General features: G+C 38.9%; 1 pseudogene; it reads right to left on the reverse strand.

Moving 5' to 3' along the window:
- Window positions 1–1019: 1019 nt before the first annotated feature.
- LOC117033695 (cytokine receptor-like factor 3) lies at window positions 1020–5812 on the reverse strand (annotated as a pseudogene).
- Window positions 5813–20037: the final 14225 nt, after the last annotated feature.

Genomic DNA, 20037 nt, shown 5'->3' on the forward strand with positions numbered 1-20037 from the left:
TCGAATTGCAAGAAAAGAACAAAATACTTTGTCTATTGTATACATTTGCTTCGTAATTTCAAAAAATGCAAAAATCATCATAATTTGGTATTAGGTTGATGCAAAAGTAACTGTGGCTTAAAAGATTAAAAATAGGGGCTGGCTCAGTGGCTCAGGCGATTGGAGCTCCGTGCTCCTAACACTGAAGGCTGCCAGTTTGATTCCCACATGGGCCAGTGGGCTCTCAACCACAAGGTTGCCAGTTAGACTCCCGCAAGGGATGGTGGGCTGCGTTGCACCCCCTGAAACTAACAAAGGCAACTGGACCTGGAGCTCAAAGGCGCCCTCCACAACTAAGATTGAAAGGACAATAACTTGAGTTGGAAAAAGTCTTGGAAGTACACACTGTTCCCCAATAAAGTCCTGTTCCCTTTCCCCACTAAAATCTTAAATAAAATAAAAGGTTAAAAAGAATTGCAAAAACCACAATTATGTTTGCACTAACCTAATACATACTTAAAGATTACTGAACATGAGATAAAATTAAGCACTGCTTACAAATACCTGAATGTGGCGAGCACACAGGTGAATGTACATTACAGAACTCTGGCTTCTATCTGCTCTACTCCTGTTGTTGTATACTCAAGTTTTATATGGTGTTAGATTCTTAAAAGATGGGAATTTAATTAAACAATGTTACATTAACTTTTTCTGTTATAATAACCAACTTTAAAAAGAAGCACAGTGGAAGGGTATAAGGCTTTCTGCATCTCCCCATATTTTAAAAGCCAGTTTGATTTTTACTGTGATGTTATATTTTAATTAACACTATGCTAAAATAAAACTGATTGCATTATGGTTTTATCCACAATATTCAAGTCTCATTGCTAAAATATTTCAAAATAAATACAGTAAACAATTTCCATTTCCAATGGCTTAACCAAGAAATGAATCTAACATTTTTTTAATCAATTACTACGAAACTGGGCTGAGGACAGCTACATTAAAACCTTGCAAACCAAAGCCAATCATGCAAAAATTTACAATACCAACACTTTCCATCCAGGATAGAAAAATGAGCATCCAAAGTAAAGAGAACCATAAGATTGATCAAGTAACCAATACAAAACCATTTTTCTGTCATTTGAGCTAATGGCTACTGGAAACTTGAAGTTTCCACTTTGGTTATTACTGGTGGATCATAGAGTCACAGCTTCAATGTCAAATGTGACAGTGGACCTAGAAGTAATGGTAGGCAACTGATTAACCATTTCTTTTCCATTTATAAAACCTGCGCAGTTTGTATTAATGCTCACTGCTTGGTCCTGCTACAGAGAGTCACATCCATTCTGTTTTTCTGCACATACTCCTATACTGTCTCTTCTGTCTGCTTGTCCTACAGTTTCAACTCTAAATGTTATTGTCTGCCCATAAAAATAGGTGAGGATTCAGAATCATTCCGGAGTGCTATATTTCTTCCACTGCTCAGACTGTACCCCTCAAAACCAGCTGTCCACTCATGAGGCTCCTTTGGAATGACCTATCTGGGGGACGATCCAAGGACTCCACTCCCATCATCACTCTCCTCCAGCACAGACTCTGAACTGGTAATAAAATTGGGGTCTATATGCAATACTGTGAGTTCAGTTTCATAACCTACATATAGGTCCTCAAAATGATTTGAAGTACATTTACAGAATTGGAGTCTGTAATCCTGGGCTATAAAGTCGTCATCCACCTTATATCATCATACGATGATACACCTTCAGGTTTCTCTATTATTCTTCTATCTGTACTGGTAGGTGACACGCTACTGTTCCATGTTTAAAAATGTGGTCCTTTACTATTAAGAACTGAGTCATCCAGCTGAGCAGATAAACAAAGCATGTCAACAGGTAAAGTCACTTCTGGTAAGCTGTCCAACTTAATGCGTGAGGTCTTTTTGGTAAATCTCCACAGTTTTTCGTTGTGGTCCCCTACATAGCCAAGAATGGCAATTTTACCTAGTTGAGTCAAGTCCTCTGCAGTTTTAAATCCATGCTCTGTCAGCTTCTGGCAGTCAACTAGTGATTTAACTAATGGTCTCTTGTTCAAAGGTGTCTACTTCTTGAAAAAGAGTCGCAAACCCCTCATTCGTGAGCTTCCCAAGGGTTCCCTTTAAATCATTAAAATGCTGTTTGAGGACATCTCTGTCTTTGATGCATTCTTTGATCTGCCTCTGTGCCTCCCATAGCCTCTATAGTCTCAGGCCCAGCTCCCACTGTGATAGCCCTGCCCTATCTCCACTTTCTCACGGGCCTCCTGCAGCCAGCTGGGGTTTTAGCTCCATTGCCCCTCGTCCAGCCACATGGCCGGCAGCTACAGGTGCCAGAAATAATTTTTTTTAATTCTTTAAATGCCTCTCAGCATGGAGTCTTGTGTTTCTGCAAATTTAGGAAGAAAACAAATTTAATTAGGTATAGCCAAAATGTTGGCTGCTTTCTAAAATAAGCAAAAGTTTCACTGTATAGAAAATAAAGTAATTTTCAATTGGCAATCTACTCTTCAAGTAGAAAACAGTGAAATGTAGAAATATGAGAAATTTGAGATTAAATGTTTTATTTTATACTTCAGTATTTCAGAAGCTAGGTTTTAAAAAAAGAGCACCTGTTTCCTTATTATTTGAAAAAAACTTCAAAAACCTTATAGAGGATGGTCTGATTTTTCTCTCCTGAAGCAGTTGCTTTAGCTTCCAGGGTATAAATGGGCCCAGGAAAATAAAAGGAACAACAAAGATTAGGGAATCTCAACATCCCACTGTCATGATTGAGCACTCTGTCCTGGAAAGATTCTGGAAGGGGTTTTCTTTTAAGATATTAGCTATCCTTAAATCTGAGACACATTTGGACTGATGACTTTTTCTCCAAGTTAACATGGAACAACTTCCAGAAATCTAATTAACATATTTTAATTATAAATTGAGGAACTTAAAATAATTAAATGCACTTAATAATACCTGTGAAACTTTACACAAATCCTTCTGGAGTCATAAGAAAATAAACTTTTAATTTCTTTTTGCCTAATTTCAAATCTGTTAACTAAAACAAAGTTTGAGTGCAATAGACTTTGTATCAATTTAATCTCACCAAAGTTTGATATTTTCTAACAAAGACAATTTATGTGAGCTAATTTGTGAATGAAACTGTAATTTATAGTGTTGAAATAAATTTACTTATCTAATTAAATATATTTCTTTGAGCCCTCCAACAAGGAACTCAAGCTTTTGTTTGTTATACCTAAGTAATAATTTTTAACTTTAAAAGCGATATATATATACATATATATACACATATATACATATATATATGTGTGTGTGTGTATATATATATATATATATATATATATATATATATATATATATATTTAAAACTCACGTGATGTAAATTGAATGCTTCTGGGGAAAAAAATTACTTGGGTCAGGATTTTTCAAAGTCTATAAATTTAATTAAAAACACTAGAAAAATAGTGTCTGAGATCCAAAAGTATTCAACCTGTTTGGGAAAATACGTTTCTCTGACATGAGCTTTCAGTTTTCCACTTAACTTTGTTTTACCGATTTAAAACTGAAAGAATTGTTTCTGTCATAATTAAAAGATTTTAAGCCACTGCATGACTTTGTTCTTTCAGTGCTTGGAGTGGTTTGTTTTCCTATAAATATGTAAACCTATCAAAGGAAATAAATGAACTCTATGTGCATCCAAGTTCTATTTGCTCATTAGAGACAGAAATTTAGCAAATACAACCACTAAGGGAAATAAACAAACTGGCTTCCTGGTGTCCCAGATGCCACAGTAATTCCCAGAGGCTATTTTCACCAGGGAGAAGGGATAAATTGCTCATCCTCAGGGATGTTTTAATTTCTTCACAATGAAGCATTTGTTTCCTATTCACTGGTGAGTTTAGGAATAGAGAGAAGCATGCTTATGGTCTGTAAAGACCTCTAGAAAGTTGGGTGTAAATAAGAATTTGCCTCTGGAACTGTGAAGGAAGCAAGTTTTCCATAATTCACCTGATAAATAAATATAAATAAAGTAAGCCTAAATAAAACTCTCACCCATGTTTACGGTCTTCTCAGTCTCCCCTTCAACTGCTTTTCTCCCCCATCATCAGCCTCATTATTTATGCCCTCTGAGTTTCTTGTCCCTCATCTGTTAAGTGAAGAATATGCAGTCAATGGTCCCCAAGTTGCTTTCATATCAAATATGATCTTAATTCATATTAAAGTAGCAGCGGGTGATCAGAGCTTGTCGTGCCCCCCCACTCTCAACCTTGGGGAATTTTTATTTAACAAGAGCTTTAAGTTTTTGGTGGTCTTCCCCCAAATAACAAGTCTTATCCACAAAAATATAAAGGACTATAAAGGGGTTACTTTAGAGCATCCCACAAATTATACCTTTCCCCTAATATGTACTTCTCCCAAGCATGAAATCTCTCTTTGTATACACACAGGATGTGTGTGGAATCTCTGTACTGATTATCTAATCATTAAAGGATTCATTTTTTAATGATGGTTAACCGAATGTGTATTATGTTTTTCAATGATAGATATTTTAGAAAATTGTAAAAATCCTTGGCGAGGATTCTAAGCCTGTACCTACCAAGTAGAGGGGAATAAGAATAATTTTGTATGGGACTTTTGCCAAAATGCAACACCATATTACTTTGAAACAGACGAATTATTCAAATAGGAAGCTAATACACTTAGGAATTCTCTAGAATACCTCCAATATCCTTGAAAGTGCCAGTGGTGAAAATGTTAAAGTCTGTACTTACAACAATCAAATATAGTTTCTAATGTTTATTTTCTTTGGCTTTTTTTGAAACAGAAATGACTATTATCGCATGAACTCACTTCATGTATTCTACAGACCAATTGCAATCTATCCATATCTTCAAAATTATAGACTTTAAGGTCATTCCTTTGGAATTGGATATAGTCACATTCATTGAAAAAGACAAATAGCCAACCACAATCCAGTAGTTGGGGGGAGACAATGAACATTTTAAATCATCAAGAAATTGTTTATATTTTCTTCTTGATGGGCCCATGTATCTTATCTCATCTGGATTTATCCTACTTCCATCTCAAGTTTCTTAGCGACAGGGGCTGTGAGTTCTGTTTCATTTGCATCCCTCCATGAGAGAAAAGCCTCAATAGATAAGGAATCCCAGAGACCTTAGGAACTGAAGGCAGATGACTTTGCCTGATAACTGGAGGTCCTAAGGTGCTCTGATGAGGTCAAATGCAGGGTGACTAATTAGAGGTCATAATGCAAAGCTGAAGACATGAATGTACCCTGTTTCCCAATGTCATGCGGACAATCATAGGATGATTTTCAGGTCTTCTCTGGGGACGTACAAGACAAGACAGAGTTAGCTCCCCTGGATTGCCCACTGGAGAACTCTGTTGAAGGGTTTTCTCATGGCCCCTCTGGGTCTTCTCAGGCCAGATGGCGAAGGAAGAATTATGTGCGCTGAAGAGTGCTGTGATTTCCAGGTACTCTTTCACCTAGAACCAAATTGTTCTTAGAGTTACCAAAAAGAATAAATCAGGGGGATAGAATGTACAGGGGAAAATAAGAGTTACTAGAAAGAAGGGAGCCTCAAATTCAACACAAGGGTTAAGTTTGAAAGGGTGTGAGGTAACCAGAACCCTGAGGACACCATCTGCCTTCATATAACCCATTCCCCAAAAAAGTGCTTTCCACTGACTTGCCTTTTTATTGCTTATGTAGGAAACACACACATACATGCACACACGCACCCACACACTTGTCAGTGGCACAACTGCCATAACCCCAGCAGCATAGGAAAATTCTCATTCTACTGGTCTCGGCTATATCTTAGTTTAAGTTCTTCATTGAACACATACTACCTTTCTCTTCTATTACCAATTCCTGATGATTTGTCTTCTCTTGTCTGGTGTACATGAACAGGGTCATGGAAGAGATTGTTCCTCTTCAAGCATTGGAAGAGGCTGCGTTTTGCCGTGTTTCATCCAGCCAGAGGCTGGCCACATGTCCCCGGTCACACTGCCAGCCTCCTTCCACATTTGTAGGTCTAGATCACATCCTCTTTAGGGCACCTCCACAAATGTCTTTCCAACAGCTATAAGGACAGCCCTCCCTTCTGTCTGCTCAGAGCCTCCTGGGGACCCAGGGCATGAGGTGCACCCAGCCCCTCTCTCTGTCTCACAGTTGTCAACAACTCTGTATGCTGCATGGCATCTGGCTAGAACTGGAAAGGCCAGCAGTGGCGGTCTCTTCCTCTGTGTACTGACAGCTTCGTTTGGCCAAATAACTTTTGAAAAACTCACAGCTTTTCTTGCAACTCAAAAGCAAAGTTTCAGAGTTCATGTAGCCTTCCCAGTCTCCTGCTGTTTCCGAGACGGCAAGCACGAACACAGAACATCTTGACCAGGTGCTGTCCTCTGATATCACTGTGACCCAATCTGGCTTCACTTCCCAGAGCTCACTCAGCATTGCCTTGCAGGAACCTTCCATACCAGGCTGCCTAGAGTATGGGGGAATCAAAAGTCAGTGCGAAGCTTCTGCTAGAAAAATATGAGAACCTTCAGGGACAACATGCCCCATCCACTTTTGTTCAAGTACCTCAGCCATAGATTTCAGGCAAATTTGAGATAAATTGCTTACTGAAAAGTGGGGAAGCTGAGCAATCTGAGCTTATAAATATTTCTTTTCTCTCCCTCCAAATAATATTGTACCTTTCAGAGGAGGGGAATGAAATTCAAAGAGATCAGAATTCTATTTCCAATTTGGTCACTGCCTTCAGTTTTCATGCGCTAACCACTTTATGTTTTCAAGTCTCAACCTCTCTCTGATCTACCCATATAATAATAATAATAATAATAATAATAATAGTAATAATAACAATAATAATGATAATAGTAATAATAATAAAAACGACACATAGCTTTAATTATATCTCAGCTCAAATCCTCACAGAAATCTTAAGAAATACTATCCCCATTTTACAGACACGGTAAGTGAGGCACAGAGACGTTAAGTAACACACCCAAGATCATACAGCTAAAAAGTGGTAAGCTGGGATTCCATCCTAGCATCCAACAACAGAGTTTATGATCTTAGCCACTCCGTGAAACACTACTGAGACCTGAGTGCTTCATGTTCTAAATTGAAAGGTATAAGGATTATCTAGGGGATAAGAGAGAAAGTGGTGAAAATTAAGCCAACAGTCACAGATGCCTCTATCCCTCCCTCAAAATCCATTATTAAGTTGTATTTTGTAACCAAGGTGTCAGCTCCTCCTCTCTGCCTTCTCAGAATCCTAAGATTTTGGCTTGGACCCCCAAATTCTTCAGTGTGTGATATTTGAAACACTAGCCAAGACTTCTACAAATTTCTAGGTGCTTATAACATCATGGAGTATTTTTGCCCTTTGGTTTCCTGTTTCTGTGATGGCACAAAATTAAATCTATTCTCACCATACATTTGTGGACACATAAAGCTATGATGAAAAAGGAACTGTTCCTGAAAATGGCATCTCCCACTCTGGCATTTCTTTGACTTGCCTTAACCTCTGCCTTTCTCCATTTGCCTTCTGCATCCTTTCTCCTCCTCGCTGTTGCTGCCTACACCCCAAAATAGTACAAGTCCTCCTCCCAGTATTCTTAGCTAGATTGTTTTGCTGTTTCAGCCTGCTACTGAAAGTCTCACCTCTACCACAAGTGGCATATCAAACAAAGAAATTTTGGTGCCAGCTGTTAAGACATTTCTGATACCTCATTACAATTTCATAATGACGCAAGTGTGATTTTAAAAAAAAAGGGGGGGGAATAAGGTGTGCTGCAAAGAACAGGCAAATTCTTAAGATGCAAGAAAATGTCTAGAGCTAATGCAACCCATTATTTGATGTTTAATTCCCTTCACATGATTCCAATCAAAAATGTAGAATGAAGCCCCTTGGAAGCAGGGACATGGAGGTAAACAGGACAGACCAAATAGGCCCTCATGAAGTTTACCTTCGAGAAGCAGAATGCACAAGTCAGCAAATGAACATACATTGCAATGTCAGGCAGAGGTAGTGCCATGAAGGAAGCTAGAGTAGATCAAGCTATGGAAAATGAAAGTGTAGAAGGTATTCTGAATAAGATGGTCAAAGACACCTCTGAAGGGCTGTTTGGGAAGACACCAGAATAAGTTAAGGGAGTGAGGTACATGCGTATTTAGGGAAGAACATTCTGGAGGCAACTGTTCCAGAGGGAACAGCAACTACAAAGTCCCAAGGGGAGACCAAAGTTGACAAATGTGGCAGCTGAACATGGCTGTAGCTGAATGAGCACAAAAAGAGTTCAATCAGTGCAGAAGGGAGTGGGCAGGGTTTTGACATCCATGCACACATATTTTTTTGTTTTTGGTCAGCCAAATACCTTGAACATATGATTTTATAACGATACATCTTTCCCTCTTAGACCTAAGTACAGGACTTTATACTTATATTTTCTTGTATTTACTTTTTTATATTTTTATGTTCGCATTTAATTTTTGGTCAAGTTTAATCCATAATAAAAATTTTCAAAATAATGGTTTGAATAATGACTGTACTATTTTCTCAAATTATTCTGTTACCTGAGAATTTGATCAACCTGCTTCCCATGCCTTCATCCACAATACAGATGAAGTTTCTACAAGCTGGGGACTCACTCTGCCATGGAATTAGAGATGTTCTTCAAAATTAAATACCATTTTATTAGAGGATGAGTTCTTAATGGTAACATAGCACAAAGTATACTTTATTAGCCAATGCTCTGTTGGTGGGCAGTTAGCTTCCTTCTTGAAACACATCCCTGTGTGTGTGTGTGTGTGTGTGGCTTTCTGCTGTTCTGTTCTTTACACCTCCCCAATCTCCTCTTTCTCTTCTCCTTTCAAGGTTTACTATTTCCACTCCCCTGGATGTTGATGCTCTATATTTGCTCAGTGTGCTCTCTGGAAGGCTATAAAAAACTATTCAAAGGCTTCAAGCAGGGACATGACATGATTCAATTTACATTTTAAGGAGGTCAAATTTGCTTGATGCAGATATCCCGAACTTGACCACCACCTATGAGGAAGCTGTTCTGAGAAGAAAACTGTTAGCCGCTGGTTCACAAAGTTTGGCTTTGAGTTTTTCTTTATATTTTTTGTCCAGGTTGCCCTGCTCTCTTCTGTCTATGCATATGCCAATAAGTGTATGAAACTACCTGTTGTTTAAAGACATACAGAATAATATATTGACATGTAGAAGTGGAACCACAAAAATGAAAGGAAGAAACAAAGGGAAAATTATAACTAGTAAAAGAGAAGCAGCCTTAAAATATATAAATGGAGGAGAAATAAATTGTATGAAATTGAGCAGAATTAGACTAATAAGAATAACTAGTAATATTACCTTTAAATGAACTGAAAAAATAGGGATGAAAATGGAGGGAATCAAATTTGACATAATTTTAGATACAAAAAAAAATCATGTGTGATCAATTCTCATCAATGCACCAATTTATCTCTAAGAACAGTTAGTTCCATGGAGAGGGACAGAATGGGACAACCAAGTGGTGATTTCTCTTTGACTAACCAATTCACATTTTTGCAGCAAAATCAGCAGTTAATTTGGAAGCAGTTCAGCAGAGACTGGAACTCTTTTATTCAATAAAGCTAAGACTGCTGGGGAAAAAAATTTGAGTGCTGCAGAGATAAATAGCTACCCATAAGAAGGAGCAAAAATTCAACAATAAGATAATAACCTTTCCATAAAAATGCATAGAGAAATGAATTAAATTGCTATACTTTTGTTCATAGCCCAACTCTGCTTTCCAAAAAATGTCAAAGCATAATTTGATCACCGGGAAGTCTGATTTTTAAAAACAAACTCCACTTCCAAAAGGATCCTATCAAGAGCTGACTACTTTACTTGCAAGAGGGGATTTTGTTAGTTTGGTTTGGTTTGGTTTAACATGAACAAGCCTAAGAAATAATTGCCCCTAACTTTCTTCCTTCCCTATAAATGGAAACCTGGATCCTGTCTTCTTATTTAAATATAATATTTCAAACATAAAACCAGAATAAAGAGTAATTAATTTATGAGACTACCCTACCTAATTAAACACAGCTCCTTGTGTCTCTAAAAATAAGCAAAGAGCTTGAAGCGCTTCAGATTTTAGATTTTTAAAGCATGAAAAGATTAAATGAGGGAAGTCATTCAAAATAATCATGAGAAAAAAGACAAATAATAGTCAAGTATGACACCAAGAGAAAAAAGGGACATAAAATTCCACAGTGTCTTATAGACAGGACTGGCTATGTAATCTGTTGGGCCCAGTGCAAAATGAAAATGTCAAGTTCTTATTCAAAAAGCAGCACAAAAATGCCATTGAAATGTACTAAAATATGTACTAAATCTTATTAGTCTAATTCTGCTCAATTTCTTTCATGGTCTCTCTCTTGACTTGTCATAGTATTTTTTTATTTGGTACTTAGTGATGTTCAAAGTAAATAAAAATTAAAATTTTTAATTATTAGCACAAATTTTACTAATCATCTTTATATTGTGCAATGTTCATTTTAAAAAATGAAAATACTCATATGCAGAATCACCAAAATACAATTCCCATTTTGTGGTACTTACTTATAGTGGGAACACTGAATAAAGCTAACTCAACTGTTTTTATGTCACTCCTTGATATACACACACTCTGCGAGCACTCTACCTTAGGCTTATGAATGAGTAGGAAGGATTGAAAGGAAAAGGAACTATGTCATCATTTTCACCATGAGTGTTTGGCTGACATAACAAAGTAACATGAGTAAGAAAGGATATGATAGGGATCCTTGTTCATTCATGTTTCTTAAAACAACATTGACTTTTTTCTGTGGTCAAAGAAAGTTCTGGTTCAAACAGAAAAGTGTGACTCTCAGCACTCTAAGTACCCCCACTCACTCAGTCATGGATGTAACACACTTACCTTGTACCTACTTTGTTTCACTGAACTCCCACATGTTGTGGGTCCACCAGATTTCTGTGCTCATGGAGTGTCACAAATGCTATATGCAAATGCGGTGGCAAGGAACAGCAGAAACATATTTCCAGCATCTCCTCTGCTCATGTGCACTCTCCATTGTACCATCAGACTTCATTTACCAAACACAATTTCAAAAATAAAATCATCAAGAATTTCAAAATGGTGACAGCAGAGCATTAAAGCAAGGACAAGTCACACACCCATGAAGCCCATCCTGATTACAGCATTTTGCACATGTTGGTGAAATCCATATATGAAAGCCTATGAAGACTTGGGTGGACCAACAATGCAGCATTCAATCACTGTGGAGTGACCATTTTCATCAAAGCATTCATTAAGGGATGGCTTGGATGATGTCTAATATTGCCAAGTTGAGATACTATTGGCATGTTCCTCAATGGTGTTTCCATCCAAAAATAAGGACGTTAATTTTCAAAAAGCAAACAAATGCATAATATAATACATACAGTACACAAATAAAACTTAAGAAGGAGCCAGTAGGAATGAATGAAGGAACACTACCAAATCATCAAACAATGGGAGGACATTTCACTGACAAATCAGATGTTCAATTACAACATCTGATAACAAGATTAGATAATAAATCAAATGTTATCTAATGGGCTGCTCAAAGAAGGTATTGAACTGTTGAAGGGTATTGGGAGGCATGCTTTCCTTCTGCTTACAACTCTACTCATTTTGAAGTTGTCTATGTTTAGAATAAAGACAAAATTCTAGAAAAATTGCTTTTATAACATTTCTCCCCCTTCATTATAATTCAAAAATACTTTAAAATAATATTAGACTGTAACTTGATAATGCAACAAAGCTCTACACATAAGAAGACAAGTTGATTTTAGCTGAAACGAAAGAAGTAGACACAGTTTAACATTTGAAAAAGAAGAGTGACAGTTTTTTAGGTCACTCAGAGTTGCTCACTCTTACACACTGGACTTTGAATCTAGCAATCCATGTTCAATTTGGGGGGGGATTTGCCATCCACCTTTTTTTTTTTTAATTATTTTTTTAATTTATTGGGGTGACAATTGTTAGTATGCCATCCACTTTTAATTAAATATTGCCTTTTTGTAGCCTGTAATAAAATAAGGATGTAGGCAATGATGATCATTGGTTACTAAAACTATGAAGTAAAAAACTGATAGGAAGAGTACAATGGAACGGATCAGGACTGATTCCCCATGAACTCATTGATCAATCTTAGTATTATGAAAACAGATGTGGGTCCTCAATAATACACATCATCACCTAGGAATTATTAATGAAAAATTAAAATGAACTTGAATCTGATCAACTGTCTAGATCTAATCAGAATTTAGAACATGCTAATTGACATTATGGGTATACAATCATCGAAGTCCAGAATGTGGGAAATGTTACAGGATAAACAGTATAGCTTCTTTCACCAATAAATTTCAGGGACCCAAGAATGTCAGAAACTGGAAAGCTACAGGTAAAAAGGGAGTTAATCTACATATCAACCAAATGCAATGTTTGACGTTGGTTTCTCGTTAAGTCTGTGGAGTTTATATCTTAAGCTTGAAAAATGTTTTACACTTTATAACATGTTTTCACAAATTCTCCAATCCTATAAGAAGACAAGAGCTATGAAAAATCTACAGGTATGATGAAAATGCTAGTTTAGTTCCCTGGTACTTCCTGTAATGTTGCCCTCTGTAGATCTGATGTACAGCAGGTGTGATGTACATCTGATGTAGGTGTGATGTACAGCAGGTATATACACGTTGGCCCCCCTATAAAGAGCTTAGTGAGTGATCCAAGGGGCAGCATGAGTAGGGCATCTTACCTATTCAGATGGCCCCACAGCCCAGACTCTTAAAGTTCAGGATCCCAGAGCAACTGAAAGGAATAGTATTGATCCCATAGCAGTATTAAAACTCAATCTTTCTACAGAGATTTATTGAACAACTACTATTTTCCCCATTGTGCTCTGAGGCTCTAATGGTAAAAACCAGAGTAAAGCGTAGTCCTTATCTTGCAGAATCTCACAGTAAAATGGAAACATCGGTGCTTTTCTGCCAAATTGAGACTATAAGTGAAAGAGAGAATGGAAAACTGAGAGTTTCAAATGTCCTTCCTAACACATGTACAGCCATATGAATGCACTTTCACTTTTTAGCTGACATTCATACATTCATTAAGCAGGTATTTATTGCACACTTACTACATTCCTGGCCCTGTTCCAGGCACAGGGAAGAGAGACATGGATGAAAGAGACAACAGCCCTGGCCCTCAGGAGGTATGCCTTCCCTTTATCAGGTACAGTGCTGGATTCACTCTTCCTCAAATTAATGCATTCAAACTGTTATTGGAGGCTTCACAAGTTGCTAAATGATTGAATGACATAAAATGGAAATGAAATGAAAACACCCCCATGTAAAATTAGTAACTTGATTTTTGTTTTTTTGTACACGAAACTACAGAAATGAGCTATTTCTGTTTCTGCCCAGGACCTGCCATTTGAGGTTTTCCTTCTCTTCTTGGATTTTTCTGGGCCATGCTCAGAGATGCTCCCTTCCTGGAATACTTTAGGTAACTATCTTTAAGCCTCCCTGTGATTTTGCTCAGTCTCCCTCCTCTATCTGAGGCTCAGATCAGTTTTCTACCTGGAGTGAGTCATCTGAGCACAACACATACACCAAAGGTCAGATTACCAAAGGGAAAACCATTGGATAAAAGTAATACTTGTGCATATATTTTGTTTGTCTTTCAGATTTCAGTTCAAACTTCATTGACCGTCAAATCAGATCAGGTTTCATAGGTTGTCTCATCAAAACACTTGTAATAGGGAACAGCCCGGTGGGTCAGGCAGTTAGAGCTCCATGCTCCTAACTCCGAAGGCTGCTGGTTCGATTACCACATGGGCCAATGGGCTCTCAACCACAAGGTTGCCAGTTCGATGCCTCGATTCCTGCAAGGGATGGTGGGCAGCGCCCCCTGCAGCTAAAGATTGAACACGGCACCTTGAGCTGAGCTGCCGCTGAGCTCCCGGGTGGCTCAGTTGGTTGGAGCATATCCTCTCAACCACAAGGTTGCCGGTTGGACTCCCAGGAGGGATAGTGGGTTGCGCCCCCTGCAACTAGCAACGGCAACTGGACCTGGAGCTGAGCTGCGCCCTCCACAACTAAGACTGAAAGGACAACAACTTGACTTGGAAAATAGTCCTGGAAGTACACACTGTTCCCCAATAAAATCCTGTTCCCCTTCCCCAATAAAATCTTTAAAAAAACCAAAAAAAAAACCACTTGTAATAGAGTCTATAATCTGTTTGTGTGATTATTTGATATGTCTTTCTCCCCCACTACAGGGCACAGAATAGACAGTCCATAAACGTGATAAATAAAAAATATTGAGTAAATGATTCTCAGAGTCTACATAAGCACTGCATTAAAGAAAAATCACAAAGTACAAAGTTAATCATACAACGTTAGGATTTTATAGCAAACTAAAAAATAAAATTGGTAAAATAAAGTCGGTAAAAAAAAGTCATATTCTTTTTGAGTAGCAAAGTAAGTAAAAATAATTTTCACGGAAGAATTATGTATATGATTTCAAAATTTATCAAAAATGTCCATTATTTAATGACAATTTGGTTTGGAAGATTCTAGCTCTTCGCTTGTTTTAATTCTGTATGTTCAAAAGTAGCAAAACTTATAAATTCTGGAATATAGTAACCAAATATGCTTTAATTACCCATCATTCCACATGCCTTCCACCTATTAGAAATTGATTGTTTTTATCAGGTCTTGTCTGTTTAAAATCAACTTCATTCTATTTATCAAGTTGACAATTTTAAATGAAAGTCAGTGTTCTATTTGATTTCCTGCCATCAGAATGTGCCTTCAGCCACAAGAACCTTCAAATTGCCTTTTCCTGGGGAAGACTGCAATATGATAAGCTCACAGCCAAAAAGCCCTAATAAATCAACTGGCATAGAGGATAAAAGTGAAAAATATACAGAAAAGATGGCAGATCTCATTTATTTTTAATTTCACTCTTTCAGGATACATATATCTTTTTTATGTTTAAAAATTATCTCTAAATCATCTATTGAAAAGGGGGCTTTCAAATTAATTTAATGTCCATATCATGTGTAAGGAAACACAATAAGCAAACAAAGCAATTTCTCAATGGCCAAACAAAGCTTTTCTTCTCAGCTGAACACCACAGGTTGCGTTAACTTCTGGGACAAGCTGATACACTATATAAGAACTTACAGATTTCTTACCTTGTACCAGAATAGCTAGAAGAAATTCTCCTGGGATCTACCAAAAATTAGTGATCCCTTCTGCCATCAGTGAAATCTGTTCCGCAGCAAGTAATCGTGTCACGCAGGGCGGCCTGCGGGGTCTCTGATCCCACTCGCCACATAAGAACGCAGGACATGGTGAGGTCAAAAAGGAACACCCACAAAGCCATAGATCCAGGAGTCATGCCATTATATTCTCACTGGTGGCTGGGTTGGAGACACAGGAAGCAGGAGCCACACTGTTCGCAACCCGCCGTCCTAACTGCAATCCGTGCTTGCCACTCACCATCTTCTTGGTAGCCCCCATTTGCTCCTAGTGAAGCCACAGCAGTTATATTAGTGACCAATGGCTCACTGATTACAGGTGACGGCCAACTAGCCACAGCTGATGGCCATCCAATCACAGTTGATGGCCATTTACTACCTGAGCCAGCACCTTTCCATGTGAGGCCGAGAGCCTGGAAACTGCACTCCTGGCTCAGTCCCCACAAATGGCAAGTACACTCCGCAGTGCTTTAAAGTATAATTTACTTAATAACAATTCAGAGGCAGGCAGGCAGTCCCAGGGTTGGCCTGGCACACCCACAATGCCACCAAGCACCCAGCACCACTCGCCTTTTCACTCCATGTTACTGCATGTCCTTGGGCTTTTGTCCTTGGGCTTGTTTCCTTATAGACATCATATGCTCACACAACAGTGTCCAAATGAAAGAGAAGCCAAAAGGAGCTTCCCCTTGACCCACAATCTCTTCTATCAAGGAGACAAATCTCTTCCAGAATTCCCATTTAAGCTCATTGGCTAAAACTGGGTCCCATGAATACTCCTGGACCAATCATTGGCAAAGAAATGGAGTTACTGTGATTACCCTGAATCAATTCCAATCCATTCCCTGAGGACTCACACTACCCAAACAAAAGGAGACTTTACCATTTACTAAACAAATGAAAGATCTCAACCAACCGAAAAGGGTGTATTTATCCCTCAAAGATACCTATATTTCTATTTTTAGCAGTTTAATTCACTGAACAGGGACATGCAGCTAAGTAATGATGAAATCAAAGTATAAAAGACTGATAAAATATTAGCTCTGAATAGTTGAAACTTTAACAAGAGGTTGAAAGAGTTTCATTTTTATTTTTAAGATAATTCTAAGTGTGTTATAGTTACAAAAAGGCTTCATTACTGAATATTAAAGATTTACCATTTTTGTTCATATAGTAACATTTAACATTTAATAAATGGCATTTGTTAGATTAAATGAACAATTCTCCAAAAAGAAACCTGAAATTGTAGAGAAGTGTCTAAATGTTAATGTTGAAAGTCGATGAATAATCTTTATGTCATCTCTGCAAAGCTACTTCATTATTAAATATGATTAGTTCACTACTACTGAGGAAAGGCATACCAGGAGCACCTTCTTACTATGCTATCATGACCATTATTCAGCATTTCATACAAATATTTTTCAACCACCTACTTACCAGTCTGCCTATGTATATCACCACCCTATCTATATTTATCATTATGTCCACAAAGATATCAAAGGGGACTTTTCAAGCCCTCACTTAAACACAGCTCTACTGTTTCCCAGACCACACTATATTCAAAAAGTTTATCTAGAAAGATATTTTTCCTTGCATAAACATGTGCTGAGTTATTTGAATCAGCTGTTCCTCTCTCAGCTTCTTTCTAACGATTCATTTAAGAACTGGCCCATAGCGTTGCCTGGTTAAGCTCTCCAATCATTAGTTCATGATGGGTTCTCTTTGGAACGGCTGCTTATCTGCCCTCCTTCACTTCTCTGGAGCAGTCATCTTCTCCATACTTCCTCTAATATCACATAGACAGTGATACCCAAGGGCATCCCTGTTTGCTTTGGACTTCAGATGAAATGCTACTGGATAAGGAGCTTCAAGTCCTTTTGCCAATGTTTGTACCACTCTGAACTATGTTTCTACTTGCCAAAAAACAGTGGAAGCCAAATGAAGGTTGAGTAGCTATCTTCTCTTCCTCGGCTCTTACAGCCTATGCTACATAGCCAGAGAATGAACTCTACACTCCTTGTATATTTCCTTGATTAAAAACAAACACAAAAAAAAACCACACAAACATAATGTTGAAAAGCATAATAATTTATTCTATTTTTTTCAGAAAACAACACATCTCTGACAATTGTAGTAGTCATCAATTCCAGATAGTAGAAATATATACCATTCTCAATTCTCCTATGCTTTTACAAATTCTCAATATAAGGAGAAACTTTTGAGTCTTTAAATTTTTTCCAGGGGAAAACTAATATTTTTTAGTTCCCACTATCATTCAGCAAATATTTAAGCACTTTCTATGTGCCAGGTGTTGGGAACTACACTGTCGTGCGGGGCGGCCTGCGGGGTCTCTGATCCCACTCCCCACACAAGAACGCAGAATATGGTGAGGCCAAAAAGGAACACCCACGGAACCATAGGTAGGGGAGTTATACCACTACACTCTCACTGGCAGCTAGGTTGGAGGCACAGGAACCAGGAGCAACACAATTCTCAACCCTCACTGTGCTGCTTGCAGGCTCAGCCACCATCTTCTTGCTAGCCCCCATTTTTTGCTAGCCTAGCCACAGCAGTTATATTAGTGCCCAATGGCTCACTGGTTACAGCTGACGGCCAACTAGCCACAGCTGATGGCCATTTGATCACAGTCGATGGCCATTTACTACCTGAGCCAGCACCTTTCTATGTGAGGCCAAGAGCCTGGAAACTGCTTTTTGGAGCTCTGTCCCCACACTAACCAACACAATTTTGGTATTTTCTGTGTTTTTCTGATGAGGGAATGGATGCACAGAGAGCTTAATTAACTTGTTCAAAGTCCCACGGTTATTAAGTGGAAGTGTCAGAAACCCATGTTCCCTTCCAATATGTTTGGGTGTTATGTTCCCAACATTACTATTGAGAATTGTGGGATTTCCAGTCAAGATGGCAGAGTAGGTAAACACTGTGCTTGCATCCTCTCATGACCACGTCAAAACTGCATCTAAACTACAGAGCAACCATCATTGAGAATCGCCTGAAGTCTAACTAAACAGAAGTCCTACAACTAAGGACATATAGAAATAGCCACATCAAGACTGGTAGGAGGGGCAGAGATGCAGAGTGGGCTGGTCTCCATACCCATGTGTCATGGTTAAAAATCAGGAAAGATATCTCAGCAGCAGAGGTCCTCAATGAGGAGTGAGGGGTCCCAGGCCCATATCAAGTTCCCCAGCCCAGGGTTCCAGTGCCAGGAAGAGAAGTCCCCATAACTTCTGGCTGTGAAAACCAGCAGAGATTGTGGCTGAGTGAGAAAGGGCAGCTGCAGTCCCAGGCACTCCTCTTAAAGGGCCCACACACAGACTTATTCACTGATGGACTCACTCGCTCTAACTCCAGTGCAGGGGCAGCAGCTCAAAAGGCGCCAGGGACATAAAAGGAGAAACTGAGTTGTCTAGCTTCAGAGTGAGGGCTAGAGGGGCAGATGGTACAAGTCATTATTCCTTTGTTGAGCTCTACCCCCACTCAGGGGGGTGCCATATCTGAATCTCCATAAACCTAGCTAACACCTGTCACTCCACCCTGGTGATTCCCTGAGACACAGCCCCACCAAACTTGTGGGCCCAACCAAGCCACTTCCAGGGGCTTTTCCACACAAATGGCCTGTCATGGCTCATGTTGCAGACTTTCCTAAAATCTCTCAAAGTTTCACAAATCCCCAACAAGCAGCATCTGGCTTCAAAGTGTCCTGTACCTCTGGCTAGGCAGCCCCAAGCCCAAGATTAGCAGCAGCTGGCCTGAGTTCACAGCTTAGCCAGGTACCTCCAATCCCAGTACAGGTGGAAAATATCTGCAGATTGTTTTATGGCTCACATCAAGTGGCCCCAGGCAGGGCACAGGTGGAGGCTGAACATGGCCTGCAGTGGGGCCCCTCCCAAGAGGCTCTGGCGCCAGCACTCCCAGTTGCTGGCTTCAGAACAAGCCAAAGCACCAACAGGCCACCTTCACAGATGACACACCCAAAGGGAAGGCTGGGCAGGTACTAGAGCCCTGCTAAAGCAAATCCTGCTCTGTAGGGTCAGCCCCTGAACAATAGTTCCTCCACTATACACACAGTCAGTCCTCATAGACAAGCAGCCCAAGGATCAATCCCTCTCACTGATGTGCAAACAACAACCAAGTCTCAACTACAACAGGAGGGCATGCACAACCCACATAAGAGACACATGTGGAGCACCCAGCTCAGTTGACCAGGGAGACTGTGACACTAGGCCCCACAGGAAACCTACCTACTACATAAGTCCACTCTACTAAGAACAGGAGGCATAGCAGCCCTACCTACTACATAGAAACACACACAGAGAGGCAGCCAAAATGGGAGACAAAGAAACATGTACCAAATAAAAGAATAAAACAAATCTCCAGAAAAAAGAACTAAACAAAATAGAGACAAGCAATCTACCAGATGCAGAGTTCAAAACACTGGTTATAAGGATGCTCGATGATCTCAGAAAGAACAACAAAAAGATATAAAACACAAAAATGGAGATAGAAAACATAAAAAAGAACTATTCAGAAATGAAGAATACAATAACTGAAATGAAGTATACATTAGATGGAATCAACAGTAGGTTAGATGAAGCAGAAGTCTGAATCAGCAATTTGGAAGAAAAGG

This window comes from Rhinolophus ferrumequinum, chromosome 14 (assembly GCF_004115265.2).
Source record: "Rhinolophus ferrumequinum isolate MPI-CBG mRhiFer1 chromosome 14, mRhiFer1_v1.p, whole genome shotgun sequence".
Lineage (NCBI taxonomy): Eukaryota > Metazoa > Chordata > Mammalia > Chiroptera > Rhinolophidae > Rhinolophus > Rhinolophus ferrumequinum.